The following is a 23,249-nucleotide window of genomic DNA, read 5'->3' on the forward strand; positions in this document are numbered from 1 at the left end:
CCTTCCTCCTAGCTTGAAAAGATGACAACCTCTCATGTAGGATAAGAATGAAATCCTGAGCAGAATTCAATTCATCTTGCAATTTCAAGTTCTTCATCCTTTCAACATCATAATCTTCAAGTGCTACCTCAAGTTGCCTTTCCAAACCCATATCCATGGATTCTGGAATTAGGATCTCCCTCAAGCTATTTAAACTTCCTCTAAGGCACAAAGCTCTGATACCAATTGTTGGAATCCAAGAACACTGAGAGGCGGTTCAGGGGGGGGGGGGTGAATTAGTATTCTATCAGAATGATCAATTTTAACCTTATTAATCCATGCATTCACCAACCGATATATTGGTACATATATAAATGAAAGAAGTAAAACAACCAATAACCCAATCACACAAATGAATACCATAACACAGAGAATTATAGGTAGAAAACCTCAAAGAGGAAAAACCATGGTGGGATGTGTGATCCACAATATCAATCCACTGGCCATATGAAAAGATATTACAAAATATGAGGGTCTGCACTTGCAAGAAGGATTACAACCTAGAGAACACTGCTCATCACAAAAAGGAGTCTCACTGACTACATAAAAATCCAGAATACAATCTGGAGAAGAGAATGAACTGATAAGATAACATCTCCTATGCCTGAATATAGTTCTGGTTTAAGCTTTGACTATTCTGGTTCTAAAACCCTAAACCCTTACTGGAATAACCTCTTACATAATCAACATTCCTCGCACTACAAAAATAACTCCTCTAACATATTACATTCATTCCATACCCAAAATGATCTAATCAACTGACCTATATACCCTTTACAATCCCCATGCCTTATGTTGGCTTACATAGATAATTACAAAATGAATATACAAATCAGCCCAATTACAAATATACATAAATATCAAAATCAATTGTTGATTGCCAGATCTCCCAAAATGATGTTGGCCTCCTATACCGGTATTCTGATGAAGACATGTCATCCTACAATTTTGGTACCAAATAATTCCTCCTACCGGTGAAGATACTTGCCGGTGCCAATGTCAGTGTCAATGAAGTGTCTGTCAGTAATTAACCAAACCAAAATATGTAAGCTGGAGCATGTTTCCATGAATGACAACATATTGAAACCAATCAAATGAGTGTCAATTGCCAACAGTATGTCCTATGATTATGTATTTATTTACTTATGATGATGCTTATACATGAAAATATTTTTGTGTGAGAAGATGTGAATACATGAAATAGGACATATTCTTAGTAGATGGTTTTTGATGAAATATATCCGATTAATGCATATGAAATGAGGGAATGTATGTATGAAAAATGATTGTGATCTTATGAAAATTCTTATATTGAAAATGTGATGATTAATGATAATGTGATGTCATGATAATACTTATGGATGTGATGCATATGAGGATGTGTGAATGTAATGATCTTTGTGTATGCAGATGTTGTTATATGAAAGGATATGGGTAGATGTAGTCTCAATGGTATGGATGATGTGAATGATAATGTAAATGGATCTGAAATGGATAACTACATGATAAGAAATGGCTTAATGATATGAAATGACTTAATGCTAATGATGTGACCAAATAGTTGTGAAATGGATCTAAATAATAAGATATGAAAAATGGCATAATGATATGAAATGAAAGTATACTAGATGATATGAGAATGGATAACAACCTAAATGAAATGATACTAGATGATATGATAATGTAAAATGAAAATGAACATAACTGATATGGAATGAAACAATGAACCTAAATGATATGATACTAAATGACATGATAATGATAATAAAAATGAACCTAAATGATATGGAATGAACAATGAATCTAAATGATATGATAATGATATGAACAATGAAAATGATACTAAATGATGTGACAATGATATGAAAATACAACTTGATGGAGGATAGATTGTTTTTTATCAATGTCCCATGTACTCAATCAAAGTTAAGATACTCTGACCTTGGAAAGTCCATAGATGAAATCTAAGATCTAAATGCATTCCTAAAATGAATGGCAACCTGACAATGTCATCTTTAGAATCTTTTGATTGTTCTTTTTGTCATCATTGAGCTTTTAAAATATTGCAAGATAGTACAAACATCAATGGTAAATTAAACCATGATGACCTGAGTACCTCTTGCATGGATTTTGATATTTCAAGTTCTTATAAGCATCTAGGTATAAGGATCGAGATGACTTGAGTGTCACTTGTGTAAAAATAGGAAAGAGTAGATTTCATTGATGTATGAATCTGAAATGTCTTCCTTGATCTTTTGATTGACCGTATCCTTAGACAAATCCACAAATTACTAGAAATTAACTTACAAACAACAGACAAAGAAAAGGTCATGTCTCCATCCTTGTTCCTCTACTCAATGACATCCTTGAGTTACTAGGAGATATGGCTACATAAATCAAAATATAATTGATGAACAAGTGTGTTGACAAGATAAAAACTCAGAAAAGATCATCCAATCATTTCTTTGTAACTTTTTTTTTTATGGTTTGTTTGATTTTTTTCTCATGAGTTTGATGTTGCATTGATTTGATGTTCACACTTGTCGAATTTGAATTTGTGCATTGATGTTAAGTTGTCTGCTCTTGATGGTTTCTTGCTTTGAAATGCCCAATAGTAGGATGATGGGAGTTAGGATTTTTCCCCCAACTATGAAACGTACTGATTATTATGGATATATGTTGGGATCCAAGAACACTGAGAGGGGGGGGGAGGGGGTGAATTAGTGTTCTGCCAGAAAGTTCAATTTTAACCTTATTATAACATGCATTCACCAATTGGTAAACCGGTACATATATAATTGAAAGAAGTAAAGCAATCAATGAACCAATCACACAAATGAACACCATAAAATAGATAATTTATACGTGGAAAAGCTCAAAGAGGAAAAACCACGGTAGGATTTGTGACCCATGATATCAATCCACTGGTCATATGAAAAGATATTACATAATATGGGAGCCTACACATGAAGGAAGGCTTACCGCCTAGAGCACACTGCTTAACACAAAGAAGTCTCACTAACTATAGTCACTTTGAATAATGAAACATAAAACTGAACTCATTTAATGTATTTGTTATGCCTGATTGAGTTATGGTTCAAGCTCTGACTGTTCCAGTTCTAAAACCTTAAACCCTTATCAGAATAACCTTCGCTCTGTGAGTGCATCCAAAATCATCTACAAATCATTACAAAATATTGATCTCATACACAAATGACCTCATATACATAATCTTCACATTACAGATCTAATCTAACAACATCATCATTACTATCATAACTCAAAATGATCTAACAACTGACCTATATAGCCTTACAGTCCTTCATGACTCATGTCAGATTACATAGATAATACAAAAATGATTATACGTGTCAGCTCATTACATATATACATAAATAACAAAATGATTTGCCGATTGTCAAATCTCCCAATGATGTCAACCTCCTATACCAATATCCTACTTGCTAGTTATTATCCTTACTTGATCTACAAATCATGTCGGCCTTCAATGCCGGTACCCATAGAATCCTTCCTACCGGTGAAGATACATGTCGGTGTCGGTGAAGTGTCTGTCAGTGAAGTACCAAGCCAATGAAGCCGAAATATATTGCCATAAATGAAAACATATGAAACCACTCAAATGAGTGTCAATTTCCAACAATCTCCCCCTATTGCATTGATGACAACACTCATGTGAAAATTGATAATGGTTTCCATCTGTTAGATTCACCCTGAGTTGAATATTCATTTGTAATCATGATCTATACAAATAATCCATATCTCTTGATGTCAAGGATACATTTTTCACCTATACCTCCCCCTTTGACATCAACACCAAAAACCGGGATGAAGAATAAAATTTTGTACAAAAAATGTGTCCCAAAATAGCTTACCGGAGCTAGATATACTTGAAAATTTATAGATAGGCTTTCTCCAAAAGCTCTAGATAAGTTTCCCAGCCGGATTTGAATGTGTCGGATATCGATACAAGTCCATTAAGCATATGAGCATGGGACTTTTTCTCCTTAATCTCTGCCGATGTGGGCTTGTCAACCATATCTATGCATTCCTTTTTATGTACACTCAAGGAGTCCAACCGGGGACTCACCAATCCTCTGAGCCCTTTAGCTCTCCTTATGATTTTGTCTCTTTCCCTTTCAAGAGCTGAAATTTGAGCTTCTAACAAGAAAATTTGCCCATCAATAGATGTAGTCAAATAATTGGAACCATCAAAAGAATTGACTATACCTAAAATTTTATCCTGATAATCTTTAATACCTTTATCTATATCTACAGTTAGTAATCCAGTGTTACAACATACTCTATATATATGTGTACATTGCCTTAAAGCATTATCAATTAACTTCAATTTGTCAATAATTTGTTCCTTCTCTAATTCAATCAATTGATCAAAAGTGGCTTTCTTATCTTGAGTGAATCTTTCCAAGCCCTATCAGTTAGATATTTGCTGTAGTGATTGAAAATCCTTAGAAATGTGCTCAATAATTATTTTGAGCTTGTTGGATGGGATTGCTCCTTTGTCAAACTGGCACTTCGGGACAAGTATGTGCAAAATTGGAATTGACTGATCAATTATTTCTTTTTCCATTGATCTTTCCTTTATCATATTCTAAGCAACCATCATCATGAGCTCAGTAGAACTCATCTCAGTTATGCTCTTATGCTCTACTTGAGAGGTGTCAATTGACAACAAAGATGTGCTGGCTACCGGTTCCTTGTCGGATTCCTCTCCCTTTTCCTCTGATGGTTTATTACCTTTAATAACATCCTCTTTTGCATCAGTGGCTTCCCCACTTTGTGCAATATTTGTTACTACTGGCTCCACATGAACTGTATCCTCAACCAGTACATTCTAATTTGGAGGACTATTGTCCTCAACGTCTATAACCTGTACATTCTATGTATCAGTCGATCTATGTACATTATCTACTTTTGTCGGTATCTCCTCTTTGTCTTGTACATTTGATTCTGTTGGGGGCTCTACATCCAATTCCTTAGAATGTTTCAAAATTGTGGATGAGGCATCCACTGCACATTTTCCTTTCCCTTTAGCCAGGATGTCAGTAGTGTTAGTCTTAGCTTTTGATGAAGAGAAGAAACTAGGGTTGTCAACAAAGAATTGAACCCATGCCTTGTGAGTTTCAGTGATTATTTCATTAACCCTGCCTGCCATTTAAGGCTAATTATCCCATGCTGCTACATAAAATTGTTTTGTCTACAACTTCAATGGTCATATCCAACTCATTTGGGATAATAGAACTACAAGTAGTTAATAACTCTTGAATTTTTATTGCTTATCCTCCCCCATAGCAGATAATCTCCTAGCATCTAGATTGTTATACAGTTGTGTCAGTATTTGCTTCTCAATTTCTAATAAAGCCTTCTTAAATATATCTAGGTATAAAAAGACTGCTTCCTCAATTTCTTTCTGCTCATCATCATCTAAGTACTCATAATAGTATTGTACATTTTTCAAAATTCCATCCTTGGTGATTTCATCTATCAGTTCTGCACTAGCCTTGGGAGGGATTATAGATACATTATCGATTACAATAGCAAGGTCTATGTCTTCCTTCTTCTTTCTTCTGTCGGTATCGAATGGTGCAGAAGGTGTAAGAGATTTTTCCTTTGGAGCTCTTTGCTTTGCAGGTTTGCTGGCCGGTACCTTGATTGTGACCTTCCTCGCCGGTTTCTTCGTTGCCTCCTCCTTAGACTCCTCACCTTTCTTCCTCAATACCGTCTTGAATGCTAGATGAATATAATCTTTAGTTCCAGAGTCTGATGGAATTGGCTCAATGAATATTTCAGGATCTTTCCTCTTCATTCCCTTTGCCAGAACAACTTCCATTAAGGCCATGATGTCTTGGAATAATTTTTCAATAAATTTTCTTGCCTTACCTTGTTGTTTCTCCCTCTTCTTCCGATTGAATTCAATTTAAACCTCTTGCTTCTTTTTCTTTGCAGTACCAAAAGACTTTTCAGCTTCATCAAATGGAGCATTAATCAACATTTTAGCATAAGCATCCAGAATCACTACATCAACCTCATACCCCATCTCCTCTATCCATATTTTCTAGGGTTTAACTACTTCCATTAAGGTTTCATCCTTTTTGACCATAAAGTAGATCTCGGTAGAGTGTTTGTCAGCAATATGTTTAGGAACCCTCTCTCTGGATTTCATTGCTTTCTGAAATGACTTGAAATAACCCCAAACCTTATCATCTCACTGGCTTCCTAAGCTAGCAATAGATTGCTTCAATTTTCTGCCTACCGGGATGTGAAATGCCCATTGTCTCTATCCAAAACTGGGAGTTTCATTAAGGAAAAATAACATTAAGTAAACAATGAGATTCCCATACTGGAATATCCCCCTTTTCTCTCCTTTAATATTTCCAAGGTTAATGATCAACTCATTATTCATCCATCCACAAAGATCTATTTTCTCATTTTACCTCATAATTTTATGTGCAACATATATGCAGGAGCTAGAAATAGAATTGAGATAGTTTGATTGAGTTACCTTATACCCAATGATCATGCTACCAAATCTGATGTCTCGATCAGTGATGGTGCTGACCCTCATCGATTTTCGATCCGAAGTTGTGCCAGTGAGTTTGTTAACTTGATCATTTGAAATGTTTTTCTCTGGACGATGACCAATATGTGGCAAACTGATGATGGCCCTAATGGCCTCCTTTGAGATCTTATATGGCTTGCCCAACCAAATGAACTCTCCATGAACTCTACTCAGTACATATCGGATGATCTCATCTTCGAATTTAGGGATATTAAGAATTCGGTTAACCCTAGATCTTCAATGTGCTTATATTCGGGTTTGATCTTACCTGAGGCACCCATCAACTCATTCATGTACATATCTTGATGTCACTGGTACCCAGATCCTCAATGTGGCAGTGAATATATGCTCTAATGTCTTCGACATAAACAACTCCTTCCAGAACACGTGAAAATGTACCAACCGAATCATCCAAGGTGTCAATATGTGGGCATTGCTTGAAAATTGGCCTGGGATGATCCTTAACATTGACAATAGTTATATTTGCAATGAAATTAGGTGTAGAGGATGATCCAACTTCCATGATGAAAGATGATTGCGATAAATACCTGAGAAATGGTTGTCGATGAATAACCCTAGAGAATTCTTCCAAGTGCTGGTGGAATCGCGGATGAAGATTTCTGATCGCTCTGAATCACCTTAGACTCACTTTGTATCGCTCTAAATGCAAGGTGATAAAAAATGAAGTGGATTCAATATTTTAACCTTCGAAAAACCCTAATTCGTCATTGATATGAATGTCTTCTGATGAAACATACTAGATCTCAGTCGGACATCTCCATGCAGGATAAACCTTTTCCAATGTCTAGAACTTCTTCCAGATCTCCTTCCCAGGGCTTATGCAATGTTTTCATGAAGTTTTCCTACCCCTAAGGCATCTGCCTCAGTTACTGGATGAGCTTCTTATCGGTGCAGGAGCAATCTTGTTGCATGCATGACATGTAACATTGTTCTTTTGAATTTCTTTGTTATAACTGGAATAATTGCTTGACCTGCACTGATTAGCCATATGTCCAAATTTTCCACATGCATGACATTTTACATTTATTCAACAATATTCTGTCTTATGATGATACTTATTGCATTTGGAACATAGACCAAGAGTAGAATTATAGTTCTGATTTGTTCTATTTCTACATTTCCTAGCCATATGACCAAATTTATTACAAACAAAGCATCTACCATTGAATTTGTAAGCATTAAGTTGCCTTACCAATGTCTTCTGGTTTTGGTTGTTCTGATCTTAATTTGTAGTACCGGAGCTTTGACCTTGTTCAAATCCAAGTCCACTAGAATCTTCATTTTGTCTTTGGCTTTTCAATAATTCATCAATGTTGAACTAACTTTGAATTTGTCCTTGCACTCATTTGTAATAGTCATATCATCTCTTAGGATTATCATCTGTCTTCCAAGTTCTTGTTAATTGCTTTGGGATTGCACTAATTTTGTTCTCAACACATCATTTTCATGAGCCAACCAGATGCATTCTTTAGATCTATCTTTCAGAGATCTCCCAAGGTTTTCTTCATTCATCTTTCGGTCTTCAATATCCTTTGACATCCTCATACTTAGGGCTTGCATCTCATTCCTCATGACAACATTCTCTCGACTCAGCTTCTAATATTTTTCATTAAGGGCAACTTTCTCTTTATTATCCTAATTTTGCAGAAGTTCCTTCATCCTAGCTTGAACCGATGACAGCCTCTCCCGTAGGATAAGAATGAATTCCTTTGCAGAATTTAATTCATCTTGTAAATTCAATTTCATCATCCTTTCTGCATCATATTCTTCAAGTGCTACCTCAAGTTGCTTCTCCATACTCATTTCCATGGATTCTGGATTTAGGATCTCCCTTAAGCTGTTAGACTTCCTCCAAGTCACAAGGCTCTAATACAAATTTTTGGAATCCAAGAACACTAAGAGGGGGTGAATCAATGTTCTACTGGAAAGTTCAATTTTAACCTTATTATAACATGCATTCACCAACCCGCAAATCGATGCATATATAATTAAAAGAAGTAAAGCAATGAATGAACCAATCACATAAATGAACACTATAAAACAAGTAATCTATATGTGGAAAACCTAAAAGAGGAAAAACCACGGTGGGATTTGTGACCCACAGTATGAATCCACTAGCCATATGAAAAGATATTACATAATATGGGGGCCTGCACATGCAGGAAGGCTTATCGCCTAGAGAACATTGCTCAACACAAAGGAGTCTCACTAACTACAGTCACTTTGAATAATGAAATATAAAATTGAACTCATTAAATGCATCTGCTATGCCTAATCGAGTTCTGGTTCAAGCTCTAATTATTTTGGTTCTAAAACCTTAAACCCTTACTGGAATAACCTTTGCTCTATGAGGGCATCCAAAATAATCTACACATCATTACAAAATATTGATCTCATACACAAATGACCTCATATACATAATATTCGCATTATAGATCTAATCTAACAACATCATCATTACTATCATAACTCAAAATGATCTAACAACTGACCTATATACCCTTACAGTCCTTCATGACTCATGTCGGCTTACATAGATAATACAAAAATGATTATACATGTTGGATCATTACATATATACATAAATAAAAATATAATTTGTCGATTGACGGATCTCCCAATGATGTTGGTCTCCTATACCGGTACCCTGATTGTCGGTTATTATCCTTGCTTGATATACAAATCATGTCGGCCTTCAATGCTGGTACCCATAGAATACTTCCTACCGGTGAAGATACCTGTTGGTGCCGGTGAAGTACCAAACCAATGAAGCTGGATTATGTTGCCATCAATGACAACATATGAAACCAATCAAATGAGTGTCAATTGCCAACAATATGTACACTGATCACCAAGCCATGGTGGAATGTTGATTGTAGAGTTGTTTGGACAATTAAGGATAATGACTACTCTAAGTGTGTCCAAAAGCTATATTTTGTTAAGGCTTCTTGTTGATGTGGATAAGATGTTGATGGCTAGGATGACCATATGAGATGGATACAAGTATGGACATGCATGGATGAGCACAAGTGTGCTTAATAGATGGAGAAACTAATCTAAGATAGGTAGCAGATGTTTCCAAGTTTTCACCACTTGTGTTTATTGCAGTTTTTTTTTCTGGTTTTTCTTTTCTTTTTGTGTTACAAGGCACCTATTTTCTAGGTTTTCATCATAGTGATGATTTTTTGCTTTCTTTTTTTTTGGATTTTGTTGATTTTTTGCTTTTTTGGATTTTGTTGATTTTTTGCTTTTTTGGATTTTGCTGATTTTGCAGATTTTGCAGAAAGGCTTATGTTAGGTCCCAGAGGCAACTGAGAGGGAGGGGGGAGGGTGAATCAATTGTCTAATAAATGCTAACCAAAACTAACTTAACCAAACTTAATGCTTAATGCTGGTAAACCAAACTTTAATGCCGGTAGATAGTTTAATAGTTAATTACAGTACCGGTAAAGTTTAATGCATGAAATAGAAAGACAAACAACATACACAACACATGACACAGTTATTTGTACATGGAAACCCTATAAGGGAAAAAGCCATGATGGGAAACCTTACCCACAATCATATGATACTACTGCAGATAGTATGTGTGTACAATATGGAGTCTGCACATGCAGAAAGGACAACTGCCTAGAGCTCACTGCTCAATCACAAAATGGGAGTCACACTGACTACAATTGGATGGTTAAATCCAATGATAATGTACTGCCTAAATTAGCAGCTTCATATGCTGGATTCAGTACTAGTTAATCTTTGATTTGATTTCTTCAAACCTTCCTTCAATATTGAATGATGTCTGTGTCTATAGCTCTTCTTATATTCGCATATACCGAATATTACAACCTTATAAACCTTTTTCGCAATCCTATATCAATCTCATAAATGTGATTTTACATTTATACCATAATCTAAGATCAAATGTGTAGGTCGTCTCACTAAAACATATTACAATAAAATCAATTACAAATGAATCAATATGCGATGCATGATGTCGGCTCAATGCATTTACAATAATAATAAATCATCTTCATGACGTGTCGTGTTGATCTAGAATAGATATGCTTGTTGGTCCATAACCTAGACCTATTTGCCGATAACAACAAATATGCAAACCCGATTATACCAATGAATAAATCACCAAAACAAAGTGTCCAAACAATGTCTATGACATAACCAAGTAATCTCCAAGTCATTTCAAGTGCCGGTGAACAAGATAACCTATCGGTGAACCAGATACCAATGATTGTGCATAAGTCACTGATCATGCCAGTGAACATAACCAAAGATCTCCAAGTGTTGATAAGTGTTGACAAGTGTTGACATCAATGACAAAACCATATCAACATATCCAAAATACCAACATCTTATGCATAAAATGTTTTGAGATGTTGGGCGTTGATTGTTTCTTCAAGCATGTATCCACCGACATCATTTGGATGTGCCAGTCTCCACCAACATCATTTACTATTTTCTTTAGGATTTTCAATAATGTCTTGTTTGTTTCTTTTTCCTGTCCATTCCCTTGAGGGTAGTAGATGGTGGAAAAGTGTGTGATATGGACTTTCTGACACAACTCTGCAACATCCCTATTTTTAAATTGCTTCCCATTGTTTGTCACAATGGCCATGTGGATCCCATATTTGTAAATGATGTAGTTCAAGATAAACATGGATATTTGTTTACCTGTTGTTGTGTTGAGAGGTATAGCCTCGACCCATTTGGTAAAATACTCTATTATTGTGATGATGAACTTATGTCCATTTGAAGAAGATGGGTGTATCTCCCCCACAAGATCTAGTCCCCACAGGAAAAAGGGCCATGGAGTGGTAAGAGGTTGAAATTATTTAGCGGGTGCATGTAGTAGGTTCCCATGGATTTGGCATTGCTTGACAAATTGGAAGGAATATTTTTCCATTGTGGGCCGGTAATACCCAATTCATACGAGTTTATTTGCCAAGGCTAGACCATTTGAATGAGCCCCAAAAATTCATTCATGGACTTCTCATAAAGCCTTTTCAGATTCATCATGCTTTAGACATCTAAGTAAAGTACCATCAAGACCCCTTCGATAAAGGTTATCAACGATAAGGGTATAGCGAGAAGTTTGCCAAATAAAGTTGTGTTTTTTATTTCTTGATAGGCTTGGGGTAAGCATGTTCTCATTAAGGTAGGTATAGATAAGTCCATAGTGAGGTGAGTTAGGACCCTTGATTCAATATATGATGTAGGGATTAGGATTATCATGTGCGGGAGATGGTAAGCCTTCCACTAGGAACTCATAACGAGCTTTCTATTTAGGTGCTTGTAGTAATGAGGCAAGCTGGCCATAGCATTTGCTGACTTGTTTTGTTCTCTTGGTATTTGTGTAAACTATAGAAACTGGAAGTTTCTCTTTAGCTCATCCACCATTGCTTTATATGGCAACAAATTTTCATTCTTTATTTGATAATCATTGTTTGTTTGGCAAATTACGAGCTGTGAGTCTCCATAGATATATAGGTCCTTGATTTTTAATTATGATGCCATCTTTAAGCCATTTACTAGTGCTTCATACTCTGAAATATTGTTTGTACATGGAAACATTAGTTTGTAGGCCTTTGGATAGTATAGCCATTAGGCATGACAAATAGAATTCTTGTCTCGATCCCTGTTAAGTATAGGAGCCATCAAAATAGAGTTGCCATATTGATTGTTTAGTATGTAGGATAGATGCATCTAGAAAATTCAATGTGCATTGGTTGTTCATCTTATAGAGGTGCTTTTGTGAGCTGGTTGGCTATAACCTATCCTTTTATGGCTTTTCTATCCATATATTATATGTCAAATTCACTCAAGATCATAACCCATTTGGCAAGTCATCTTGTCAATACTGCTTTGCTGAGGAGATATTTTAGTGGATCTATTTTTGTTATGAGCTTGGTTGAATGACTGAGCATGTAATGTCTTAGTTTTTGTGATGCAAAGACAACTGCTAGGCATGCCTTTTCTATCGATGTGTAGTCCAACTCGTAGCTGACCAATGTCCTGCTGAGGTAATATATTGCTCATTGTCTCCCATGTTGATCTTGTTGTGCTAACAAAGATCCTAAAGATATGTTTGTTACTGAGATATAGAGTAATAGTAGCTTTTCTCTGATAGGTGACATTAAGATTGGTGGATTTGCCAAGTACTGTTTGATCTCATTAAAAAAATTTGCACATACGTCATCACATTGATATTGTATATTTTTGTGCAATAACTTGGTGAATGGGTGACTCCTATCGACAAGTTGTGAAACAAATATCTTTATAGACTACAACCTTCCTTTTAATGACCTTAACTGACTAAGATTCTTTGGTGGTGGCATTTCCATTATAGTTTGAACCTATTTTGGATCCACTTCAATTCCCTTTTTTGAAACTATGTATCATAGCAACTTTCCCAATGTTACACCGAATGCACACTTCTTAGGATTGAGATGAAGGTTAAACTTCTCCAATCTTGTGAAAATATGATCTAGTATGGGCAAGTGATCTTTCCTTTTTAGAGACTTTCCTAGGACATCATCCACATGATACTCAATTGTGATATGCATCATATCATGAAAGATAGTTGACATTGCTCTTTGATAAGTAGCCCCAACATTTTTAAGTCCAAATGGAATGACGTTCTAGTAGAAGGTACCCCAAGGGCATGTAAAATTTGTCTTATCTTGATCTTCAAGAATTATTTTTATCTAATTGTATCCTGAGAAACCATTCATCAAGGAAAACATTTCATGCCCTGTTGTCTGATCTACTATCATGTCTATATCTAGTAAAGGCAAATCCTCTTTCGGGAAAGCCTTGTTCAAGTTTCTAAAGTCAGTACATATGCAGATGGTCTTGTCATGCTTTGATATTGGCACAATATTGGAGATCCATCAAGCAACTTCTTCAACTCAGCTTTCACTTGTTATGCAATGTGGGGGTGCATTTTCCTCAATTTTTTCTTAACTGGTTTTACACCTGGTGCTATGGATAATTGATGCATGATGAGGTATGGATCTAATCTAGGAATGTTTGCGTAGGACCAAGCAAATTTGATTTGCTTCTCTTTGAAGAACTTGGTATGATCTTGATTCTCTTGCTCAAATAGAGATGCAGCCAAATGAACAAGCCTTGGAGTTTGTTTCATTCTCACATTGACTGGTATTATTGGTTCAATCAAGAATGATGACCTTTCCTAATAGTGTTTGGGGAGAGTATCAAGTCTCTCATCCTTGGGTTCCAGTAAGAAGTTTTCACAGTCGGATAACCCTTTCTTTTTAACTTTTTATGATCTAATGCTTTGATTAGATGGTTTTCATCGTTAGATCTTTCTTTTAATTCATTTATTACAATTTTGCAACTGAAAGACTTGATACTCCCCTGAGTTGGAGCTGCAGTATCAAGTTCCTTGGTAGAAGATACCATAGGTTCAATTGCATTAAGGTATGTTGCAATGGCAGTGTCATTGGGAAAAATTTTAAGTTCCGCACGCTCCATTTGGTCCCAATCAATAAGTTTGGCATGTCTTAAGGGAAATGGATCATTGGGGTCAATAGAAGTGAAAGTCCTAACATCGATATTATCGTCAAAGGTAGGAATAAAGAGGTCAATGACATCACTCTCCTCAAAATTGTCTACAATGTTATGAATATTATAGTCTTCAGTAGAGTCATCATCGAAAGTTTGCGATTCGGATTCAAAAGGTATTGGCCTCAAACTTTGTCCCTCATCAAATGTAGGTGCATAGGTATGAACTACATCAATCTCAATGTCATCCTAGGACCAATCAGAAGGTGATGGTGAATCCCATTCCCATTCATTTGAATCAGATCCACTGTATTCTTACAACCTTTGAATTTGATCATATATGTTGGGAATGAGTACTCTTGGTGCAACTGCTAGAGTAGTTTCCTTTGTTGTTTCCGATGTGATCACCTCTTCTATTGTGATTTATGAAATGAACTCCATTAGTGCTTCTGATGGTATAAATTCTTCTAAGTTATTTTATGAATCAACATCTTCTAATGATGGGAGTATTGCCTCTCTTGTTGATGGTGAACTTTCATTTAATTGTTCTATGAACCCTAGTCCGACCTTGTCCTTAGAACTCCTAAAAGAGGGTAGGATTTGTTCCACCATACCTTCCTCTCTTTTTCCTATAGGTATGTTTCCTTTGTATCCCATTTTTTGCATAATGAGAAAGCCCTTCCCATATTGTTATGTGGGAATTTGGATATTTTCAATTGTTGTTCTAGTTTCTTCTTCATCCTTGTAAAATCACTTTAGAGTGTCATTGTCTTCATCTTCTTCTGATAATGTTGTTGGTGCTCTAATAAATGTACCATTATAAATCATGTGAGGTTTTGATACTTGTTGTCGTGATGCAGATGGTCTTCCATATGATTTAGGTGAGAGTGATAATTGTGCCAAATCCAATGAGTGTTCAATAGAATACTCCCCTACCCCTTTGTCTTTAAATTTGAGCTTCTTCTCATAATCGGCCAACATAGTTGCCATATGACCATCCATGTTAGAAGCACTAGATGTAGAAGTCTCTTGTGCATTTTCTTGATTAGGTGTACTTTCTTGATGTGACACGCTTTATTGATTTGATGGAGCAGTTTCAGGAGCCTCCCTATTGTGTGGAACAATAACATCCATCACGGGTTTGAGTGAGTTGCAATGTGGAAATGGATTTGGATCCCCTGGGCTAACAACCTCTTTCCCATCACAAGGAAATTTCAGGCACTAATGGTAAGTAGATGGCACTACTTGAATCTCATGTATCCATGGCCTACCCAAAAGTATATTATATGACAAATTCAAGTCCAAGACTTGGCAAACTATGCTCTTTTGTACATGTCCCACTTTGATATGTAGTAACACCAACCCTTTCGAGGATCTTTCTGTATCAGTGTAAGATTTTATGATGATCTTTCTCCTTGGGTCCATAGCATCTTTTGAATATCCTAATGCTTTTACTAAGTTCAAAGTACAAATATTTAGGTTGGCCCCTCCATCTATCAAGACACTTTTGACACGATTTTAATGGATCATGACCTCAATGTGAAGAGGGAGATTACGAAGGTGTTTTAAAGACATGTAATCCTCTTCTGAAAAGGATAAATAGTGAGGGGAAATTAGGTGCCCCACCATGGCTTGGAATTGTGCTGCATCAAAATTATTCGGTACCGTTCTTTCGACTGGGGCCTTCTCCAAAATATCCTTGTGAGTAGGAGAGAGCTTTAGAAACTCTAATATAGATATTTACACCAAAATCGTTTGATGTTGGTCTATGATATTGTATTGAGGAGTGGATGATGTTGATGGAGAGACTCCTTTTAAATTTACCTTAGCCTGGCTTCTTTTGATTGCGTTAGTGGATTCATTTTATCCTTTCCCTTTTATGATGACGACGTTAACTTGTGACTCATATGATTCAAGGTTATTAATTGTGTTATCATAAGCATGGGTATGGTTCACATGCTTGCCTTTGTCATCTTTGAATGATTCACCCTTTTCATAATTGGGAAGAGGGGTGCATAATGCTGCGTGTTGATCATTAGACCTATGTCCATTCACAGTTATGACTCAGTTATCTATCAAGTCTTGTATAACATGTTTTAACCTCATGCAATTGTCAGTCTTATGTCCCCTATTTTTATGAAAGTCACAATAATGAGCATCGCTCCACCAAGAAGGCTTTATTTGTGGCTCAAAGTCTCTTGCTTCTGGTAATGTGATTAGTTTGTTGGCAAGAAGAGTCTTGAATGCAAATTCTAAAGGTTATCCTAATGGTGTGAATTTCCTTCACTGTTTGGTTGTTGATGGTTTTTGTTGATTGTTGTCTAATTTATTGTTTTGATTGTTTGAAAAAGTGTTGGCGGATAAGTTAAAAGTGAGTTGCTTTGGTTTGACATTGTTGGCATCAACAACTCCATCATTCACCACATTCTTATTTCTCATCTAAAACTTTGGTTTCCTATTGTTAGAACTATTGTTTGAATTATTGTTTCTTGAGGAACCTTTGTTGTCTTTGTTTAATTTGAGCTCTCCCTTCTCAACCACTGCCTCCTCGATTTGGAATCTATTTTGAATCAACTTGGAGAATGTAGGAGAACATTGTAACTTTAATTGATACGTCATCTCAATGACCAAGTTTTTTATGAAGATACCCATATTTTCTTTTTTTGGTATGCTACGTAGGTATTTTGCAAACAATCTCCTCTACCTTTGTAGAAAGGTAAGGAATGGCTCTCCACTTTTTTTATTTGTATTGCATAGATCTAACATTGTGATCTCATGTTCAATATTGTAGGAATATTATGTGAAGAATTTGTTTACCAATTCTTCAAAGGATCTAATTCCGAGAGGTAGTTTGGAGAACCATTCCATGGATTGCCCCCATAGATTCCTTGGAAATAGTCTCATCATGTATGTCTCATTGTGTGAAAATTCCATGCTCATGGTACAAAATTCCCTTATGTGATCTTGTGGATTAGGATCACCCATGTACTTATCATATTTGGTAATTTCACAATTTGGAGGAAATGGAATCATGTTGAGATGTCTATCAAATGGGTAAGGACATATGTCATATAATGTGTATCTTCTAGTGGGTGTTCCTTGTTGCATGTCCTGATTTTTTTGTTGCAATGTTTACATTTGTTATGCGAGAGCGATGAGAGGATTATTCTCATTGTGATTGGTCTCATTACAGTTAGTCTCATTGTAGTTGGTTTCATTACGGTTGGTGTATCTCCTTATTTATTCCCTTGGTTCATCGTGAGTTTGCCTTAGTTGGTCTATAACAAAGTCCGAAGGAAGCTTGATGCCTTTGCTTGCTAACATTAGGAAATATTTCTCTTTGTCCACTTCTATAAGCCATTCCATAAACCTTTGAAAGCTAGGATTTTGCTGAGCTTCTTGAATCAGTTCCTCTATTTTCTCCCCTGGTTCAAGATCTTGATATATATGACAGGGTTTTTCTTCCAAGTGTGATTGTGATTGTGTATCTTCTTGTTCTACTTGCTCTTTTCTTTTCCTTCGAGTGTAGATAGGTACCATGAATGATTTATTGAAAGACTCAATGGGTTATTAATTCTTGAGGCCAAGTTAATACGACCACCTTGATTGAGAGATTGAGATAACCTTGATCTTTGTTCTAAAGCATGTGTTCTCAAAGTTTCTTATCTTGGCATTTGCATGAAGATTGCATTAATGATATGTTATGTTTTCATTGATGTCAATTAACCGGTAATGATATATTGTTGTAATATTGTTTTGTAACCGGTAGGATGAACAAGTGAAGGAAACTGTAACCGGTAGGATGAATTTGTGGAGTAAACCGATAACCGGTGTAAACCCTATCTATTGATGTAACCGGTAAACCCTACCCGTTGTTGTTGATAAACCCTAACCGATTAAGTTTGGTGAATTGGTTATATTGGTTTATGATATGATGATGAGCAGTAACGATTATGACATGTATGATTATTGTATGAAGACAATTTGAAGAGATTTTGGCAAGTTGTTGTAATGATTTTTGTCTAGGGAATGGGAAAATGTATTGCATATAATGCAAAGTACGTGATGAGTTACTAAGTTTGATGATGTGGTGATCAAGGAGCGTTTAAGGTTTTCTTGATTGATGTGTAGAGATTGCTATGTAATCCAACAGTTATACTTGAGCCGGTTTGTTTGTAATCTCTATGAGAATTAGGTTTTTGTTGTGTTACCGACCTAATTGATTTGTTTATTAGGTCAATGAAGTTGTTTAGTTTAATTAGTTGGCAAAGAGTTAGCAAAGATTAGTTGAGTGTGTCGTTGCCAAAACAGATGATGTATCTGCAGTTTGAGTAAAGGAAGATAGGAGCATGAAACAAATATAATCAAGAAAGTGCAGTGCTATTCAAATAGATCAGCAAACTCCTGTTGTTTTCAAACTATTACAGCAAAATTGAAATCCCCAAACCGGTTAAACTCTAACAAGCTTGGTGTTATTCAAATCCTCTAAGAAGATGATCCATTAGCTTGGATTTTCAAATCCTCTACCAAGGTTACTCCTTACAGGGTATTGCTTCTAACAAGGCATTGTAGTCAATCCCTTAACCAGGTGACTCCTAACAGGATCAATTCTTAACAGGACTTTTGTAAAGCTTTAATAGGCTAGGCTCCTAATAAGGTGAACTTTAGAAGAGTTTAGATAGTTATCTTGTGAGTCTCATCTCACCGTGGCTTTTACCTATTTGGGTTTCCATGTCAAAAATATTGGTCAAGTGGTGAATGTTTTTGTGGTTATGTTTTTATGGTTGATTTACTTAACTACTTTGATAAGTCATGATAACCAGAAGCATTGAGAAATGAAGAAGTTGTTTACTGTTAATTTGTTGTAATAGTCAACCTATTTATCTTATGAGTTTTTATCTTGATAGTGGTATTACATTGATAGTTCTAAGTTTTCTTTGGGAGATTGATTTTGAAATTTGTGAAGCTATTATTAGTTTTTCTATCTACTAATTCACCCCCCTCTTAGTAGTTGACCAGATACTTATTCTTTCATCATACCATCATATTCATTAAACTCATTTCCACGACTGCGTAGATAATCATGATAGTGGTGTAGGAATGTGTGATGCTTTAGTAAGAGTTTAAGGTTAATGAAAAGAAACTTCCTTTTCTTCAATATTTGATTTTGACTAGGTCTTTTCTTCTTCAAGTCTTTCTTTTGACTGAGTTTCTCCCTCTTCAAGTGATGAGGGATGGTCATTTGAGTGATGCAAATTTTGTGAGAGATTGATCAAAGATTTTAGTCTTGTTTTGATTTGAACAAATCCAAATAGGGGATTAGATGTAACCTTATTGATAAGGCTATTTAGATGTGATTACAAACTCCAAGTCTAGATTCTTGTGAGGAATGCTATATCCTGATGGTGAACCTTGTTGGAATAGATAATCTGATGTGATAAAAAAACTAATCTTTGATAACGTGATAGAATTTTTTTTGTTTCACTCACTAATAAGTGTTTTAGCTCAGTTTTTGCTTATTCTGAAGCTTTGAATGGACACTAGACTGAAAAGGGTATTTGAGAATGTTTTTCAATTTACCTAAAATTCAATGGAAATGCCCTTTGTCTCAAATGCACAATTTCATATGTGTGACAAGAATTTGCATATGTGCTAAATTGTTGGTCGAATGTGTGACTGTGCACAACATATGTGTTATTCTGAACCTTATATGTGCTACTGTTTGAATCAAATGCAAAATTTTATGTTGCAATTGTGCAAAACTGATTGTCAAATGTACAATTATGTGAATCAAATACGCAATTGTGTGGATCAAATGTGCTAAGTTGTTTTGATGTTAACTGTTATGACCAATTTGGACAATTTTCAAGTTTGAAAGTTGGATTCTTCTTGCAATGACTTGGATGTTTTCTTGGTGATTTGATAAAAAAGACACAACAAACACTTGATCAAACATTTGTCTTCCCTATTCCTCTAAAAATTGAGTGTATGTTCTAGGCTTTGAAGAAAGCCCAAGTTTTCACGAGTTTTGAACAAAGAAGACAAATACAAGCAAGCTACCTAAAGGAGTTTGGCTTAACTAGTTATTTCTCAGCCCACAACCTGGTATCGTGTCATCTCACACAACCTTGTCACCCCCTAGAGGGCATCTATGTTTTTGCCTTTGTGAGAGCTAGTGGAGTCCCATTATGAGCCTAGAGATAAGGTCTCAAAAGGGGAGTTCACACATAAGCTCAAGAGGAACATATAGTGGGTGTCTTCGAGAGAGATTCTTCCCCCTCCATGCACTGAGGGAATAGTAGTGTTTGGAGGTGAACCGGGTAGCCTTCTATTTTAAATAGATTCTAGTAAGGAATTTGTTCAACATGTAGGGGTATTAAATCACTTCCATGATGGGTACCAAAGATGTACACAAAAAAATAGGTTAGTTACAAACCCAAGTGTATCAATGAGACATTAGATTGAAAGATTTAACAAAAGCATATTAGAAACATGAAATGCAACAAAATGATTCAAGAGGACTCCATTGTCATCTATCTCCAAGGACCTATTGAGTCTTCCAAATTAGTGCTCACAGATCAGTAATACATTTGGACTAGATTTCCAACTGAGGTTTCGGATGGCGAAGGTATATTGTGGCCAAATTTGATTTTTTTTTGAAAAAATGCTCGAATTCATCATAATTCCGATGGCAATTTGCCATTTGGTTTTGACGAAGAAGGCATTAGCAATGAAAATTTTCTTTTTTTCAAAAAAGTGCTCGAGTTCGTCGTAATTTCGACGACAATGACCATTACTTAAAAAAGAAGAAGAGGGCAATTCATTCGTGCATTGCAATCCTGCGTAGGCGTCTGTGGCGACTTCAACTCCCAACAACATCAAACCCGCATCGAAGGAATTTGTGACATTTCTTGCAATCCCATGCAGGAGGTAGATTCTTCACCTTAATTTCATGTTACAAAAAGTATACCATTCAAGAGATTCCTTTTTTGTGCAAATTGCCCTAGTTTTTAGTGCAAATTGGTCAATCTCGTATTCATATTGATTATCCATTCTTAGGCCGGATGGCTTCTAGTCAAAGGTATGGTTCCCTAAATGCGTAATACCCTATAGGAATCCACTCCTCATAAAACCATAGACCTGTGATTGAGGAGTCAGCGTTCAATTTTGTCGCAACAATCCCTTCCTCTCGTATATGCGCGTGTTGATTGTTCACATGAGATCACATCTCTTTGCGGCATCATATCAAACAATTCACGAGCCTTGTCCATGTTTCCACATTTTGCATACATGTCAAGTAGGGCATCTACAAGTACAACACCTAACAAAATTCCTCTATCCGTTATGCTTTGATGGATGTCCATACCCTGTTCCAAAGCTCCCATTTTTGCACAGGCAGGGAGGATGCGAGCAAAGGTTGTGGAATTTGGCTTTATGCCTACCAATTTCATTTGCTTGAAAGTGTCTAAAGCCTTTTCGACAAATCCATTTTGTGCATATCCAACAATCATTGCAGTCCACAATACAACATTTCTTTTAAGCATTCTATCAAACAGTTCACATGCCTTGTCTATGCTTCCACATTTTGCATACATGTCTACCAGGGCAGTTGCAACTACAACATCTGACAAAATTCCTCTATCCTTTATGCTTCGATGAATGTCCATACCCTGTTCCAAATTTCCCATTTTGGCACAGGCAGGGAGGAAAGTAGCAATGGTCGTGGAATTTGGCTTTACACATGTCGATTTCATTTGCTTGAAAGTTTCTAAAGCCTTCTCAACAAATCCATTTTGTGCATATCTGGCAATCATTGCAGTCCAAGAAACCACATTTCTTTGAGGCAATCCGTTAAATAGTTCCCGTGCCTTGTCTATGCTTCAACATTTTGCATACATGTCTAACAGAGCAGTTGCAACTACATCTGACAAAATTCCTCTATCTTTTATGCCTTGATGGATGTCCATACCCTGTTCCAAAGCTCCCATTTTGGCACAAGCTAGGAGTACGCTGGCAAACGTAACTAAAGAAATGCAATGATTAGCTCCAAAGACATCAAACCACTACTAACAAAACCAAGAGTCTAAAATATGATAGGGAATAGTGTGAGCTGTCCTGAAATAAAATATTTTATTTTCATTTTCAACTAAAACATAATTACTCATCCATTTATTAATGTTATTAATAAATGTTTAATTTATGAAAGAGATAAATGGTTGGCCACAAGTACATGAGTTACTAAATGCACACAAATAAGTGAATTTGATATTCAAAACTATCTACAATGAATTCAATTCTTGTCCATTAGTCATTTATGTTTGCAATAAGCATCTTTGTTTGTTTTTCTTAATCTTTATTCATAGTTATGTGCATATTTCACATTCTATAATTAGGATATCAATTGCTATGGCTGAACACTAGCATGATGTTTGTGTTGTGGTATAGATGCGTGAAAACATAATTATGGGATTGTTATATTATAGAGATCATAAATCTAGATATCACATATTAGTTATATTATAGAGATCATAAATCTAGAGATCATAAACACAATAGAGATACTGATGGAGACTTACTTGGATTTAGCATGTCTCACCAAAGTTGTTAGAGTATGCTAAACTAGTACATTATCTTTCCTAAAGCCACATTAGTATTTTACTCAGATCATTATCTACCAAAACTAACTATAGTAATCCTTTTGAGGATTCATTTCATGGTGCTAGATCTTCATTTAGTTCCACTTCTTGTTGGAGAAAAGAACAGTTATTTCTTGAGGTAGATGAATATCCCATCAATAAAGGACAAGACCCTTTCTAGAATATAACAAATTCTACTCCAACAAAAGATCATGGGGGTTTCACTAGAGATATTGAATAAGAGATAGACTTCTACTGCTGCATTAAAAGCATTGGCATGTTTTTTATTTATTGATGTAAACTCTCTGTGATGCCACCACAAGAAACAAAGGTGTAAAAAGTTGTTTGCAATGCATGGATTTTTAGGATTGTCCTTTGAGAAAATAGAATTAAAGTATGGAAGCAGGATCTGCCAGGTC

The sequence above is a fragment of the Cryptomeria japonica genome, chromosome 6, assembly GCF_030272615.1.
Source record: "Cryptomeria japonica chromosome 6, Sugi_1.0, whole genome shotgun sequence".
In the NCBI taxonomy this organism is placed as follows: Eukaryota; Viridiplantae; Streptophyta; class Pinopsida; order Cupressales; family Cupressaceae; genus Cryptomeria; species Cryptomeria japonica.